Source organism: Monodelphis domestica, chromosome 4 (genome assembly GCF_027887165.1).
Source record: "Monodelphis domestica isolate mMonDom1 chromosome 4, mMonDom1.pri, whole genome shotgun sequence".
Taxonomy (NCBI): domain Eukaryota; kingdom Metazoa; phylum Chordata; class Mammalia; order Didelphimorphia; family Didelphidae; genus Monodelphis; species Monodelphis domestica.
The window spans coordinates 238,306,525-238,323,430 of NC_077230.1; the positions used below are offsets into that span (position 1 = coordinate 238,306,525).

At 38.2% G+C, this 16,906-nt stretch overlaps 1 pseudogene; it reads right to left on the bottom strand.

The window, feature by feature from the left end:
- Nucleotides 1–498: 498 nt before the first annotated feature.
- On the bottom strand, nt 499–6,712 carry LOC100032109 (nicotinamide N-methyltransferase-like; annotated as a pseudogene).
- Between the last annotated feature and the right edge of the window lie 10,194 nt (nt 6,713–16,906).

A 16,906-nucleotide genomic window follows, 5' to 3' on the forward strand; every position in this document is an offset into this window, starting at 1 on the left:
GTAGGTGAGAGAGGGCAGAGTCAGTCATGGGAGACAAGTAGATTGAAAAACTGGGAAGTGTGTTTTTATATTTCTACCATCTACCACAGTGCCTGACACTGGTTTTGTTTCTTTTTTGGTCTGGACTATTATTCATTGTTATACATACCTCCTGGTGAGGAGACTTCCTCTACCAAACAAATTACTCTTTTCCTACCCCAAGACATACATTATGGCCCTCAGCCACTGACACACCTTTCTATTCAATCTTTTTGGCAGAAGCAGCAGTGAGAACCGAGAACTGAAGTCAGCTGGGTGAAGCAAGTGTATTACTTTAATAGAAATTGAGTGCTCAAAGTTTGCCAGACAATTTATCTAGGCCCCATTACCCCAGGGACAGCCAATACCTCACACCATGCCATTTAGGAAGAGTAGAAAAGTTTTTACCAACACCTATAGAAAAACAGAATTTTGACAAATTTTGCTTTGGTAGGAAAGAAAGATGTGATTAGTCTTGAATGCCCATGGATTTATTTAGCTTTCTCCCCACCAGGTAGAGAACTCCTTATCTGTACAGCCCCTGGAAAAATGATGAGGGAGGACCTCAGACTGTTCAGTCATGAACCCAGCTTTCTCTATGGCAGCCTCAATTTCCTCCAGAATAAGGAAGAGACAGGAGAACCTCTCGTCACCAGTCATATAATAGCTGCATTTAAGGGCAGAAAAAAGCACCAAGAATCCTCCAGCTTTCAACAGATTGCTGAGGTTCTTCACAGCCTGTTGGTAATGTTTTTAAAAAAAAAGATAAAGAAAGAAGGAATGTAGTCCCAAGGGGAGGCTTGGACTTTCGGTATGGAGAGAGAGGGGGAGAGAGAAGAAAACCCTCTTCTTCAAAAGCGGGGTTCAGGGGAGACAAAAGATGTAATGGTTAGGCTCAGGAGAGGAGAGGGGGTTTGAAGATTTTCCCCCTTCTGCCTTCACTCCTTAGCTAAAGCTGCTCTCCCCAATTTGCTCTGATCCCTCTTGTCCCCCCTCCACTACTCGAGACCAAAGGGTCTCCCCTTGATCTGTTCACTCACACTCAGCTTGGGGAACAGATAACTTTTAATGTTAACTCAATCAGATCATACAAAAGGAATAACAGGCAGGGAAGAATAGGAAAAAGAAAATGGGGAGATAGGGGTCCCTGTCTCTATCTAAACCCTTTTCCTCCCTCCTTGAGTTTTCAGGGGAACTCAGGCCTTGGCAGCCTGAGCCCCCCTGAGAGAAAGTCAGGTTGACTCACCCCTGGGCAACAGGAGCTGAGGTAAAGTCTGCTCAGGTTTCTCTTCAGAAAGTCCCTTCAAATGGAAAATGTTAGGGGGGGAAGGATTTCCAATTACCAGCAAGAAAAATGGGTAACCCACAGGAGAAAATCTTTATCCCACCTTCTCTCTGACATCTCAAGATGGAGAGACCCTCAGTGCCAGTCTCCTCACCAGAGTCTTCTCTCCTCAGGAAATTCACTCCTGGGCCCCCTCCCCCATAGAGGTGATCAATTTCACATACTCTTCAGTCTGGCACTTTTTCTCTAGTGCCAGCCTCTATCAGTGAGAAGATCTTTGCAGGCACATTCCAGACAAAATGAGGTAGGCAATCAGACTGGAGCAGAGACAGGACCCAATGGCTGACTTTGGGTCACATCAAACTTCAAGACTTACTTTACCTTCCCTCTTAACTTTTATTCCTTCTCAGTCCATTGCTGTCTGAAAGAGACAAAATTCTAAGTATGCCAATGGGAGGAGGTACCTGTCAGTGACTTGATCACATGAATGCTTTCCTTCTTTTTCTCAGGCTTAATTAGCAGTATAAATCCCAAATCTTGAATATTGGGGGGGAGGGGCCCAACCTCCTTGGAAAAAGGACAGAAGTGAGATCATCCCCAGTATCCTAGAGTACACGTATAATGGACGTGTAGTGGTGATCTACACTTGTGTTGTATTTTAGTAAGGCAGTTAGAATGGAATATGGGCTAGTACTATCAGTTATTTTGAATTTTTTCCAACTTGCCATAGAAGTTTAAATTTTTAAATAATTAAAAAAATTAAAAAAACAATAAATTCTAGGAAACTTCATGTTTACATAATTTTTAAAACTTCAAATTGCTAGAATTATGTTTATTTTCTGTGTAATTTGAGCAGGAAGGTCGACACATTACAAATTAAACCAACTTCTCTCTCTCTGTGTCTCTGACTTCTTTGTCTTTCCTCCTTGCCTATACCTTCTCTTTGTCTCTGTATCTTTCTGTCTCTCTTCTTCTGTCTGCCTCTCTGTCTCTTTTCTATCTCTGTGTCTGTCTGTCTATCTATATTTTTTCACCCCCACCTCAAGCCCCCTCTACATTCCAGCCCTTAGTTACCTAGCTTTCCTATTCTCTAAAACTACTCTAAAGAGCTTACATTGGATTATCAATGGAATGGGCATATTCTCCTCCATGCTCTTGTCATCTGCTCTGAGGAGAGTCCTCCACTGAAGGCTGACTCACCTGAGATGCTGCAGAAAGGACACTGGCTACCCTGAGCTTCCCAGGACATTCAGCATCAGTCACATTCTAGCTGTGCCCTCACCTGGCTAGCACTGACCTCACAGGACAAATACTAACAAGTTGGGCTTGGAATTCTTGCTTAGAAGTGGCCTGGGTCCTTCTGTCCCCTTCCCCCCCTCACACTGAGCAGCTTTCTCTAGCTCTGCTCTCATACATATTCTATACCCTGAAGGGATTTCATATCTCCTTCTCTCTGGCCATGTACCTGTCTCTCTCCATTAATCTCTCTGACTCCCTTTTTTCTCTCCCTCTTTCTACTTCTCTCTCAGTGGGACTCCTTTTCAAGACTTCTCTACCCTCTACCTTTCCCTGAGTTTCTCTATTTCACTGTGTCTCTGTCTCTCTCCCTCCCTCTTCCCCTTTCTCTCTGTCACTCTCTCTTACTCTCTCTCTGTCTCTGTCCCTCTCTGACTTTTTTCTTCCTCTGAGCTTGTACCTCCAAGGTAAGTTTTGCTTCCAGGAGTTAGGCTTACCCCAAGGAGCCTGGAGATCTGGTAAGCAGCAGAGAAACACTTACCCATCTCCTTCCAGCTCACACACGTATTTCACCACAGGAGACCAGTCGAATGCCCCTGGCTCCTTCTTCAGCCACTTGCTGACCTCCTCAAGGTTCTGGTCAGTGTAGTCAGTGACCACAATCTCCTTAAAGGACTCACAGGCAGAGAGGAGCTGGTAGATGGTGGGGCCAGTGCCGATGTCAATCAGGAGGTCTCCTTTCACCCTGCCTGTCCCAGAGAAGAGGGGAAAGGTGGGTGACTGGGAATAAGATGCTGTGAGGAAGAAGGGCTACTCAACCCTACTTCTTCATGCAAATTTCTGAAGCAGGGGCCAATTTGTGACTTTCACAATGATCTTGCCAAATAGTTCTAGATCCATTCTTTTATAGAGATAGATATCCATATGTTTATGCTATTTATGACCCATTTCCAAATGTATTTTGAATTCTTTGTTCTCAACAATCCTATGAGGTTCTCAGAAGACATTTTCCTGGGATTTTACAGGGACTAAAACTCAGTTGCTGACTATAATAAACGTGAGAAACGGTAAAGCATTTGGTAAAGAAATGATAAAAAACAAGGTGGCTCATGGATTGAAAGCCAGGCTTAAAGATGGGAGGTCCTGGTTACAGATATGGCTGCAGATACTTCCCAGCTGTGTGATCCTGGACAAGTCACTTAACCCCCACTGCCCGGTCCTTACCACTCTTCTGCCTTGGAACCAATATATGTTATTGATTCCAAGATGGATGGTAAAGATTTAGGGGAAAAAAAGAAAAAGAAAAGAAAATACAATACATGGTTAAAAACTTCCAGATGGAAAATGTATTTTCAATAGCTACTTCAGACCTATGACTACTGAAAAGAGAATATATATACATAAATACATATATGCACATATATACATATATATTCATATATACATACTTGCCCACCTATTTGTCAGGCTCCTCATCTATAAAATAGGAACAATGACAACACCTATTAATATTTTTATTGTGAGGATCAAATGAGATCATTCATGTGAAGTATCATACAAACCTTGAAACTCCTTGTAAATGCTATTATTGCTAATAGCTTTCATATGTGCCAAAAGGCTCCTAATATTATGATTTTTACTATTTTTTACTATTATTTTTTTTAATGAAGCAGCTGCGTGGCTAGTGGATAGAAGACTGAGCCTGGAATCAGGAAGACCAACATTCAAAGTTGACCTCAGATACTTCGCAGCTGTGTGACCTTAGGCAAGTCACTTAACCCCTTTTTGCCTTGATTTACTGGAGCAGGAAATGGCAAACCACTCCATTTCCTTTGCCAAGAAAACACTAAGGGCAATATTGATATATTGTGGTCCACAGGGTTGGAAGCAACCAAATAACAACTATTAAAAATATTGTGAATAACTAGATATAGAACTGAATGTTTATTTGGTAACAATATCATTTGACTTGAAATTCTTTATAGTAGATCAAAGGAAACTTTTCCTATCACTGAAACTTCATCGATGATGAAGAATCTATGAAGGGCAGCTAGACAGATAATGGATAGAGCTCCAGGCCTGGAGTCAGGGGGACCTGGGTTCAAATTTGGCCTGACACTTCCCAGCTCTATGACTCTGAACAAGTCCCTCAACCCTGTTGAGTTGCAGAGCCCTGATTGCTCCTCTGCCTCACAATCAATACTTAGCATAGGACAGAAGGCAAGGGTTTAAAACAAAACAGAGAATCTATGGAGTTAGAATGGAGTAGTTGCCTCAGCTCTCAGCCCAGAGAGATTGAATGACTTACCCTAAGTGGCACACAGGTAGGAATCCCCAGAGTCAGAACTGAGCCAGGCTCTCTGACTCCCAACCCAGCATTCTTCTCACCATAATCTACATAACACACAGGGAAAGGTTTCTATAGGTTCAGTTCCTTTCCTCCATCCCACTTTCCACAGAACTTGTTTTCAGACATTTTCTCACTCTCATCTCTCAGCTTTAATGCAAACATGTTTCTGAGAGATTTTAGGGTCTTGTTAGTTGGGAGAAAAATTGCACAAAGCCTTAATCCACCTAGAATACTAAGTAGAGACAAGAAAAGATGCCAGAGAATTACATTTGGGGAAGATAAATCAAAATAATGGCCTCTTAAGATGATATAATTCCTCCGTAGACTTTACAGATTCAGGGACATTTATCTAATGCATACTCACAAGGTCTCTTGGAAAGAGGAACAGGTATTAACATCCTCATCCTTTAAAAGAGTCTCAGAGAGGTCAACTGACTTTCTCCAGGACACAGAGCAAGTCAGTTTGGACTAAGGCCTGGAAGTAAGAATTTAGGTGAATACACATGTAGATTTCAAGCATTCCACAATCTCTGAATGCTTCTTTCTTGGTGTTGATTATTTGGTAACATTTCTGGGGATTGAGCTCAGCAAGAATATATGTATATGGGATCCAGAAAACAGCCTGTTTCAAATTTTGAAAAATGTTTTAGAAATTGAATTTCCAGTAACGCTCTATCCTGGAAACATCTGATTTCACAATGGATTGTGGAATTTGTTATGCTTTTCAACCTATAAGGTGACATTACAGATTAAGTATGTGATAATTCCCAGCATGGACAGCCCTTCCATCAGGCCTGCTTATATCTTGTTGAAAGGTCTACTGACTTTTAACATCTCCTTTGATGAATGCCAATACTGTCTTAAGTCAAGTACATTAAAAATGTCTGGAAAGAAACCCTAAAACAAGAACTTGAAACATGTCATTGCAAAGAAGAAGAAATTAAGAAAATAACCAGAAGGAATTTAGTTGAAGTCTTCAAAGAAAATACAAAGAACTCCTAAAAACAAAAGAAAAAATATGGCTAAACTATAGTAAAACACATCTGCTTGGTCTCTTCCCTGAATGTAAACTGGGAAACTGTGAAACAAAATCTCATATTTTTTGAAGTCTACACAGCCTGAACACTAAGGTCAGTGGATATCTCATTTGTATGGTAGATATACCTAGACTAGAAAAATCTTGATTTAGTCTACAAAATGAGCTTTGAAATTGCTCATAGCCCATTTTCCTGGGGAGCTTTTTTTACTCCTTATAAAAATTCTTGATGATGCTGACATGTGTATCTTCTCATTGTGCTTTCCTATGGAAGAATAAATACATATTTAGTTGACATTTATACTAATACTAAACAAATGATTCATACAGTAAATTCTTCTCTTCATGCATTTTTAAAAATGTTACCCAAAGCTTTCTGAATCTTAAAGATATTGGCTATGGAGAATTTAGGGAGGGAAACCACATTCATGTGGGTCAAGGGAAAGATTTTGCTAAATAGGCACTATTAGTCAATCTAAATGAGTGGTATTTGTGTTTTTATTTCTAACAGCACAGTATCTCTCAAAAAGTAAGCACTTAATCCATGTATATTCTCCTGACTTGATCACATCAACTATCTATTCCTGGGTAATTAGAATCCTCTGGAGTCAAGGGACAAACTCAGAGACTCACCCAAAAAGAATACTTCTGATAGTTTTCTCAGGGGACACATCAGATGATGGTTTTTTAAGGACAGACCAGGTCCAAAGGTATAATAGGTTTGCAGGTAAGTTTGAGGATTGAAGAGGTTCAGGTAGTCATCTTTAGTTATGAAGTTGCATTCCATTGTGCCTCACCTTGGCACTTACTTACCTCTCTCTGTTTCTTCTCCTCCTTCTTAGGATGGGACAATCTAAGGAGAGAGTCACCCAATAGGTGTTGCTTTGACCCCTCAAGTCCTCTTAAACGTTAGATCTAGGGAACTGGTTAAATAGTAACTGGAGAAAACTTACTGTCCGTACTCTACCAATGAGTTATGACAGTCCTGATAAAAGAAACTGGAAAATGAGATGGATGGGGCAAATAATAGTGTTGGGGAAAGGTTTTTATAATAAGCATTGACCAGGGAAGGATTCCTCCCACAGTAGGAGGGACAGATATATAAAGGATATATGTGAGTCACAGAATTGAAAGAAGTGGAACAGGAAGGATCAGAAAAGCATTCAAAGCTGAAAAGTGTTGGCTAAAGTCAGAATTAAAAAAAAAGATATAGAAAGATCAAAGGCTCAAGTCAGAGTGGTTTCAGAGATTCAGTAGTAGATCATCCAGTCTCTAAGCTCTCCATGACCAGTTCCTTGCTTGCTAATCTGTGGTATCCCAAGTTATCTATAACCTTCTTGATAGAGGTAGCAGGGGCTAATTAGGTCTCCTGGGAGAGTACTGAATTTAGTCAATGGTTTAATAAAGATGATACAATCATCTTTAGACCAAATATAATCAATCAACAATAATTTATTAAGCACCTACTATGTGCCAAGTACTATGCTAGAACCTGAGAAAACAGAGACAAAAAAAAATTGAATCCAACCTTGGTGTCAAGGAATAGCTGTGATTATTTTGTCATAGATAGAGCCTTACATAGTCTTTTTCATAATTAAATTTTATTTTTTTAATAAAAGAAAATCCAACTTCTCTCCCTCTCACCGACTTTCCTTGACATAATCTTTCTCACAGGTAGAATTACTAAATAATCTAGAATGATGCTATTGTTGTTGAGTCCTGTTTGACTCTTCCTGATCTCAATTTGGAGTTTCCTTGGCAAAAATACTATAGTGGTTTGCTATTTCCTCTCCTACTCATTTTATAGATGAGGAAACTGAAGCCAACAGGGCTAGGTGACCTTGGTGGTTTTATACAACCATATCTATATATGATCTATATACTCCAGGGCAGTGGCTATTCAGCTAATATCACCTCCTTCCCCTGAAACTGTGTAGTGATTATTGAGCAGACATAGAGGGGTTGAGCCTTGTGTTGCAGAATTCATTAAATTATCTTTAGTAAAAAACTTACCTCTCTTCTGAATTTGCTTGTGCTTTGTCCTTAAATCTCCCAAATTCTCAGCATGGTCATCATTATCTTTGACTCTTCTCTGTACTGAATTCACTCTCTCCAGTTTCCAATGATCTCTCCATTGCAAAATCTGATGGCCTTCTCACTTTTCATGCTTCCCTCTGCAGCCTTTCACACTACTGGCCACCCTCTTTTCCTGGATATTTAATCTCTCAGTCAGTAAATATTTATTAAGCATCTACTGCATGCCAGGCACTGTACGACAGATACAAAAGGAAAGAAAGATATTCTTTTCTCTCTGGATTGTTGAAATGATACAGATGTCACTGAGATTAACTTTTATGTGTGCACATGCCCAAAACCTGGAAATAGAATTTTCTTACATGTTTTGAAGTCTTTCAAAAAAGAGTGGATTTTTAATCCATTTGTCAAGGATATAAAAGTGCAACAGCCTCTGATTAGTTTGTAGAAAATAGCTGATTGGTATCAGGGAAGAAGAAAATTTACTATCTGAATTACAACAAAAGTCTTTGTATGACTGGTGGATAGAACTAAAAAATGTATATCATGGAAACATGTTTTGTATGATTTTACATATGTGACATTATATATATGCCATGTCTAGAAGAGGGGAAAAGTGGGAGGGGATGAGGGAATTTCGAACTCAAAATTTCAAAAATGTGAATGTTAAAAGATTATTTACATGTTATTGGGGTTGAAAATAAAATATAAAAATGAATATTACGATGTCATAAGAATGGCCATCCATGTCCTTCTTCTACCTGGAACTATGTATCTTTGTGAGGTATCCTTTTCAGTTACAACCACCATAAAAACCAAGTACTGACATAAACTCAGCTAGGAAGCAGAACTTTGAAAGTTTGTGTCACAAAACAAGAAACTCACACTTGTGAAAATAATGGAGCCTAATCGTATGTTTATCATTCATAAATAAGTAAATATACATATATTGGAAGTACAAGATCAAAAATTTTTTAAATCGTATTTTAAAATGTTTTTCCATGGTTAAATAATTCTTATTGTATCCTTCCCCTCTTCCCTTACCCTCCTGGAGTTGACAAGAAACTTCACTGGATTATAGATATATTATCACTCAAACCTTATCAAATTTTTTTTTTACTGTTAAATGTGCAGTCAAAAAACTTGAGAGAAAAAATATTGATTAAACAAACAAAAGGTTCAAGCATATCTTATAGAGCAAAGTGGTCAGTGATATTGGTCAGGTTTTTATTTCCACTTCTTGGCCAAGCAAACAAGCTATGATTTAAGATGTGGAATGCATTTCAGGTCTTTTGATGATCTTTTATAGGGTCTTATGCTTTTGTGGAGAAAGTGGTGTTAATAGTATTATGATGTATCATAATTAAAGTGATTTATTTGTAAGAAATCTCTTGCTTCCCTAACTTACCTCTTTGCTGGACAGTTTCAAAGTATAAGGTCATATATGAGAATATCATGTTGGCATCCTAACGGGATTTAAATTTAAAATTTAAAACCAATTTAAAACCAGTTTAGATTTGTCTGAAGAGAGACCTAGAATCTGTTCTCTCAGATGTGTAACTAGGGTGCTGTTTGAAGGGCTTTTTCAAGGGTATCAAAATTTAAAAGAACCCCAACAGCATTTGTAACCCTTCAATAATACAGAAACAATTGGGGTAAGGACCTAGTTAGGGAAGGAGAAATAAAATCTAACAAATGTTACATTTAAAAGAGTGGATGCCATAAACTGTAAGAGTTAATTCCATAAACTGTAATAATTAAAATGGTTGGGGTTGTAAACTGTAGTGAGTAAAATAGTGGAAGATATAAATTGTAGTAGATATAAGAGTAGGTGAGTAAATTGTGACTGCAGAAAATATGTTTTCACCACAGTGTCTTGTTTTAAATCAAATATAAGGTGGTCGCCAGGGAAATATTCCCAATTATAAATATACCCAAGTCAACTGGGTTTTATAGAGACTTTAATAATACAATGAGGAATTAAAAAAAGAGAGAAAGAGAGAAGAAAGGAATTAATGAGAAAAGAATAGGCCGGCCCAGGGCAGCTCTGGCCAACCCAGGTCTAAGCCTTAAGAGAGAAACCAGTAAGTCCTTAATCACTCACCATAAGGTTTGTCCAAGCAAGGGATTCAGAGGGACAGAGTCTCCCCAGAGGGAGTTCCAGCCAGAGTCAGCCTCCCTTGAGAGACCTCCTTAGAGATTTCCTCCAAGAGATTCTTTCTCAAGAGACCCTCCTTAGAGCCTGTCTCTCAAGAGATCCCTTTTTCTTATATAGGGGGTTTTCTCCTATGTCACCTCCCCTAAGTTCTTCCATCTACCAATCACAGTAGGCGTTTTCCAAAGGACAGCCCATTCCCAATTCACAGCTGAGTCCACTAATCCTTTTAGTAAGTTTGAACCAGAAAAAACTTCTGAATAAGTTTTCACCTCTTTGCTCCTTGTAAATTCACAAGTTGCCTGACCTTTATAGGTACTTAGCACCCTATTGTATTAATTCTAAAAAAAGGCATGGCTTAAGTATGGGTGTAAGCATTTCTCATTGTTCAGCAAGGAGTTTTCTCCCCCAAAGCAGTCCCAAGTATGGGTGGAGCAGAGGTCTTCCCATTTCTGATCTAAGTAGAGTTCTCACTGTCCAAATGGGGAATATTCCCAATAGGGAATTGTTCCAATGGAGAATTCCCCATGGGGAAATTTTTAACATTCACAAGTCTGAGAAAATTCAAGATTCACACAAACTACGACACAGTAAAGCAGATGGTCTCATTCACTGTGGTAAAAACTTTTTGTTGTCCTTGGATAGGAGACACCTGTAGATACCTAGCTCTTAGCGATTATCTTAGCCCAACTGTCTTAGATTAACTAGATTCTTTAACAATTGTAAAAATATTTGATCACCTCTCCTTAGCCACCCTTGAACAAGGAATATTTTTCTACTTTGATAACAATGCTGCCTGCTACATGGCAAATGCTCCCCCTAGAAACCCTCCCCTGTTCTTCCCCTATTTATTCCCCACTTCTTGTCAACTTTTTTCTTCTTTGAAAATTAGTATTAATTTGTCTTTAATTGCCATTAAATGCTGCTGATTGTGTACTCCAGACAAAGCTGAAAAGTTACCCCCAAACAAATCTGCACCCCAATAAGCTAAAGTGCTTTCTGCCAGCAGTCTCCCTTAAATTGTTTTCTGTTTGCTGCTCAAGTTATTTGACCTCTGATCAGAGGATGTATCTAATGGTTGAGATTCTCTCTAGGCTTTCCAGGATTCCAGGCTGAGAAATTCGGTAATAATTTAGTGTCATATGTAGGATGACTGGGACTCGTCAGAAAAATGGCTGAGTTCACCACCACACAGGACAACTAGGGAATGCCCAATGTAAGATCTTGCCCAATGAGCTTCCTGCACTGAGCAGCTTTCTTTCCCACTCTGAAAGGACAGGATGAGCTATTTTCCCTCAAAATTTGTTCACTAGAAGCTAAAATGGAAACAGGGTAGGCCTCTGAAGATTTGAAAAGGGTCCATGTAATGTTTCACTCTGGTTCCAGCTTGGTTTTCACTTACAAAGTTCTCAGTGCCAGGATGTATCTTAGATTATATAAATCACTAATAAAGACTCAGTCTAATTACCCAGGAGCCAGCCCTACCTCCTAAGAATTGCCTTCTAGATAGTAGAAAGCAAGAACTCAATGTGTGTAGCTGATGTCTCAGAAGGAGGACCACCTCATTCTCCAGCCAATACTCATCCTGGATCTGGGTCGTCCAAAGGACTTGCCTTCGCCCTTAAGTCCCTTGACTTCTCCTCTGACAACATAGTAGACTCTTGATTGTGAGGGTGTATGTATTCATTCATATTCAGGGTCCAATTTAAATGAAAGGATAGATTTGGGACCCCAAAGGGAAGTCTGAAGATAGGCATTACTTTACCTATTCAGATATTTCTCATCTTTACAGGAAATCTCCTCAAAGGTGGGAACTTTCTTAAAAGCTTGTAGGGTAATCCTTTTAGATAAGAGACTCTGAGTTAGCCTGTGTTGTTCATTCCATCTGACTATTTGTGACTCCATTTGGGCAAAGATACTGGAGAGGTTTGCCATTCATTTCCTTTCCCAGTACCTTTTTACAGGTGAGGAACTGAGGCAAGAAAGGGTAAATGACTTGCCTAGGGTCACATAGCTAGTAGATGTCTGAAACTGGATTTGAATTCAGGAAGAGGAATCTTCCTGTTTCTGAGCCAGGCACTCTATCCATTGCACCATCTAGCTACTCTGAGTTAGCTGTTAAACTGCATCATGGGAAAATAAGATATATTCCTCAACCTGTTTTAAATCAGTCAGTGGTTCCTGGCCTACCCTGGTGATATAATAGGTCCCTTGATACATTTATTATAAGAAGACTATGTCAGAGACCTCAGAAATCAGAGCTAAAAGGAATAAACACAATTTCTAGGAAATTCACTGATAAAAAAAGATTTTAAGATTTTTAAGCCAGTCAGCAAGGTTTTCCTTTAAAACACTTTATTTTCTCTTTGAAGATCTTCTGAATTAAAGAAACTGTCTCTTTGTCCACTGTTATGGCTTTGTTCTCTGTTGCCTAGATGTCTGTAGTATTCTCTGAAAAGGAAGTTTAGAACCATACTAAAAGATTTTCTTCTCTGAGACTCTAGGGAGAGAGAAAGAGAGGGAGAGAGACAACAAGGCTGTATTTTTGTTTGTTTTATGTTATATAGAGCATGTGCTGTCAGCATTGTCTGTTTGGATTTTGTCCTGATAAATCAAGCTGCCCCTGCCTTTTTTTTTTTTACCTATGTTCTGATCAGCCAAGGAGAAAGGGTGAAAAGAGGGAACTTTTCAGTCAAAAGTTTCAAAGTTTTCAAAGAATAGAATCTTCTCTCTGTTCCTAATTTTGGCAAAGTTGGGAAAAGACAACTAGCAATGAATTAGAGGCAAGGAGTTCTTTTCCCTACTTGGAGAAATTTATGGCACTAGAAACTAAAGAGAGACTAAACTTCTGACTGAATTATAATTTGTTTAATATTAATTTCCAAATTAAGATGGGAGTATGATTCGAATGTTTTTATAAATGCTGAAACTTCATAGTGGGTTTTTCAGGGTTCCATTTCCTAAGATTGTTAAGAGACAGAGAGGGGAAGAGCTAGGGGGTGAGGAGAGAGAGCGAGAGAGAGGGAAAGAGAGAGAGAGAGACAGAGAGAGAGAGAGAGAGAGAGAGACAGAGAGAGAGAGAGAGAGAGACAGAGAGAGAGAGAGAGAGACAGAGAGAGAGAGAGACAGAGAGAGAGAGACAGAGAGAGAGAGAGAGAGAGAGAGAGAGAGAGAGACAGAGAGAGACAGAGAGAGAGAGACAGAGAGAGAGAGAGAGAGAGAGAAAGGAGGGAGGAAAGGAGGGAGCCTTGGTGGATTTGCATACAAATGTACTGGAGCTCTCTCTTACTCTTCTCCTTTCCCTGGAGAAAGAAAGATCTTAATGCATTAACATTAGGAGAAGGTGATTTCACCCACTAGAGAATGCTCAGTCCTTAAATGGAAGTGAAGCTAGTTTAAAAGTTTTGTCCCCAGTGACTCCAGAAATAGAGGGGCGAAGTGGTTTTGCAGTTTGAAATTTCCAAGCTTTAGTGAGTACTTAAGAACCACTTAGCACAGGTATTAGATATTGTTCCCTTAACTCTTCTCCTCAGTTTGAAAAGATAGAGGCTTTTTTTCCTCTTAAAGCAAATACTTTAGGAATCAGCAAGATTTCATTTTGGGAAAGTGGTTTACCTGACCACTGTGGCCTTCAGCAAATCATTTATTTATTCAATTAATATTTATTTATTTTTTTACCAATTTCATGTTATAACAAATTTCCACAGGAGTTTTCCTAAGTTATATGATTGATCTTATTATCTCTCTCCTTCCCTTCCCTTCCCCCTGCCAGGGTTGGTAGGGAATTCTGTTTGGGTTATACATGTATTATTATGTATAACATATTTCCATATTGTTCATTTTTATAAGTGAGTAATCTAATAAAACCAAAACATAAACTCAAATAAACTGAAAAATCTCATTCAACAAATAATTTCTCAGAATGGAATTGCTACATAAATGAAAAACTAAGGCCCCTAAAAGGGCAGCGAGGTGGTACATGGACAGAGCTTTGGGCCTGGAGTCAGGAAGACTCATCTTCCTGAATTCACGTTTAGCCTATTAGAAACTTATTAGCTTTGTCTCAGGTTTCCTCTATCAAATAAGCTGGAACAGGATATGGTAAACCATTCCAATATCTTTGCCAAGAAAACTCCAAACGATGTAATAAGAGTCAGTAGCAACTGAAATAACTAAACAACAGCAACAGTAAAGTCCCTAAAATGAATTTAAATAGTACTAATAGAATAAGACCTGCAAGTTTACTGGTTCACAATTTTTCTGTCATAGGATGGGACCGTAAATTCCTTTTCATGATGACTACATCATCATAGTATTATTTGTAGTATGTACAAATATCGTATGTAGGACTATGGAATTTAAATTCAGAGAGGAGTGCAATACTCATATAATGATCATTTTTTTCTCATTTTAATGTGCACATAAGCACAAAATTTTGAGTCAACTGTGTGATATCTGTAGTGGCCATTAAAATGCTGAATTATCTGAGAATGTACTGCATATACAGAAATGCTACAATTATTGACATGTAATGGTATTGATTCAATATTTATTTTTCTAAAAGCATCAAAAACAAACACTTCAAATTTTAAGAATATTTGTTGTGGCTGTAAAATTCCTTTTTTTTCTATAGAAATGTTACCTTTTAAGATTTCTCTGATTACGCAAATAGAAAAATAGGCCTGATCTTATAGAAATTTCTTTTCTTTATTTCTCACTCTGATCATAGCACAAAGAAATGTGCTCCAAATTGTTTTTAAACATTTTGTCCACATAAAAACTTAAAATGGATGAGCAGAATAAGACAATCAATTAAAATCATATATGAAAGGTGTTAGAATAATAAAAATGGCCTTGTTTTTGCCGTAGCAATAAAATGACCAAGTTCAATGACTTGATTTAATAAAATCATCTTTTAAAAAATAGAAGAACTGCAAATTCTTATATATGAAATCAAATTGCAAGTGTTTTGATTGGCAAAATGTCCTTAAACTCTGAGGTTTCAACTCTAGCAAAATTTTGCAGTGATTTTGAAAATGGAAAAAAATATGCTAATTTGAAAAAGGGAGATTAAATAAAGTAAAAAGAGAATGCATTCTGAGGGCAATTTGAAGCATTATTTTGAAGCAGAAATGTATGAGATAAAAAGTTAACAGTATTGGTGGAAAGTAAAATATTGAATAAACATGTAAGGACAAGTACAGTTCTATTATTTGCAAGGCTCATTTTGGATGAAGCAGAGTCAGAAAAGAGAGGGAAAACTAAAAGAAATTAGAGATAGTTTGGACTGTAACCTAGTGTAGACTGGAAACCTTGGTAAAAGATACTGAAAAGTATAAAATAAATGTCCATTTAAGAGTTGATGTATGGCTCAATGGATTGAGAGCCAGGCCTAGAGACAGGAGGTCCTAGGTTCAAATCTGGCCTCAGATACTTCCTAGCTGTGTGACCCTGGGCAAGCCACTTAACCCCTACTACCTAGCCCTTACCTCTCTTCCTCCTTATAACCAATACAGAATATTGATTCTAAGATGGAAGGTAAAGGTTTAAAAAAATTTTTTAGAGTTGATTTAAAAAATGCAACCTGATTTTACTTCCCAACAGTAGAAATAGAACTAAAGATTTTTCACCTAAACAGGGACAATCCAAGGTCCCAATCTTTTCTAGCTATCAGAATCCCTAGTATGAAAGAAGAAAAGCTCAGGATTTCAGAAAGTGTTGCAGGAAACTTAAGGAAGTTTTAAACCTCATTGAGATAAGAGGGAGAAAGTAAGATCACCATGCCTACAAAGCTGAGAACCCAAATTGAGAAATACTTCTCCCTCAGCCAGGCGGGGTTTCTTTGGGGATTTCTTATGACTTCTGAGCTTGACTTTACAGATTCTAGTGTTCTTTCATTCAACAAACTTTCATATTGAAAAATTTGAAAGTTGGGTTTACATTGGTTTTGATAAATTAATTGGAGAAAATTATTATTCACAGCAGAGTTGATCTGTGCTCTGAATAGTGACTGTTGATGCTCGTATCTTTGTTGCCATAAAAAAGCACTGAAAAAATGTTCTACATCCAACTTGTATAACATGCCCAGATTGGTAGATGACTGAAATGTTTTTTTTTTCCCCCCAGGTAGCTGATATAGAGATGCATTCGACTGGATTAATGCAAACTGACAATAAGTTTCATTTTGAATTCATGTTTTAAGTCTATAATAAGGTTTTATGTTATTGTTGTTGCTATTCAATCATTTTCAGTCATGTCCAACTCTTTGTGACTACATTTAGGGTTTTCTAGGCAAAGATATTGGGAGGGATTTGCCATTTCTGTCTCCAGCTCCTTTTGCAGATGAGGAAAGTAAGGTAAATATTATTATATTTACATTTTATGATGCCTTCATATTTTTAGGATGCTCATTATGAATTGGAGTCATTACTTATTAAATAATACTGTCTAGAAGATGGTACTCTTGTTTAATGATAGTTTTAAGTGGTATCCAAATGAGTATTCTTTATTTTATAGAAAAGCCCTTAAAATGGTGGGTAGTTGGACAGACATGGACTTAACTGACAGATTGAGAGGGCATAGATGGGTTTTGACCTCCACTCTATGTCACACCTGTGACACACCCATGTCACACACCTGTCATAGCTATACCAACATCTGTCACACTTGACACCACAATCTATAATCCCCCATCACAATCTTTAATGTCTCTGTCATGGCTATGTGTGATAGAGGAATAATCCAGGAACTTTGAATGACAGAGTCTGGAAGAAATACAAAGATTTCCATCCC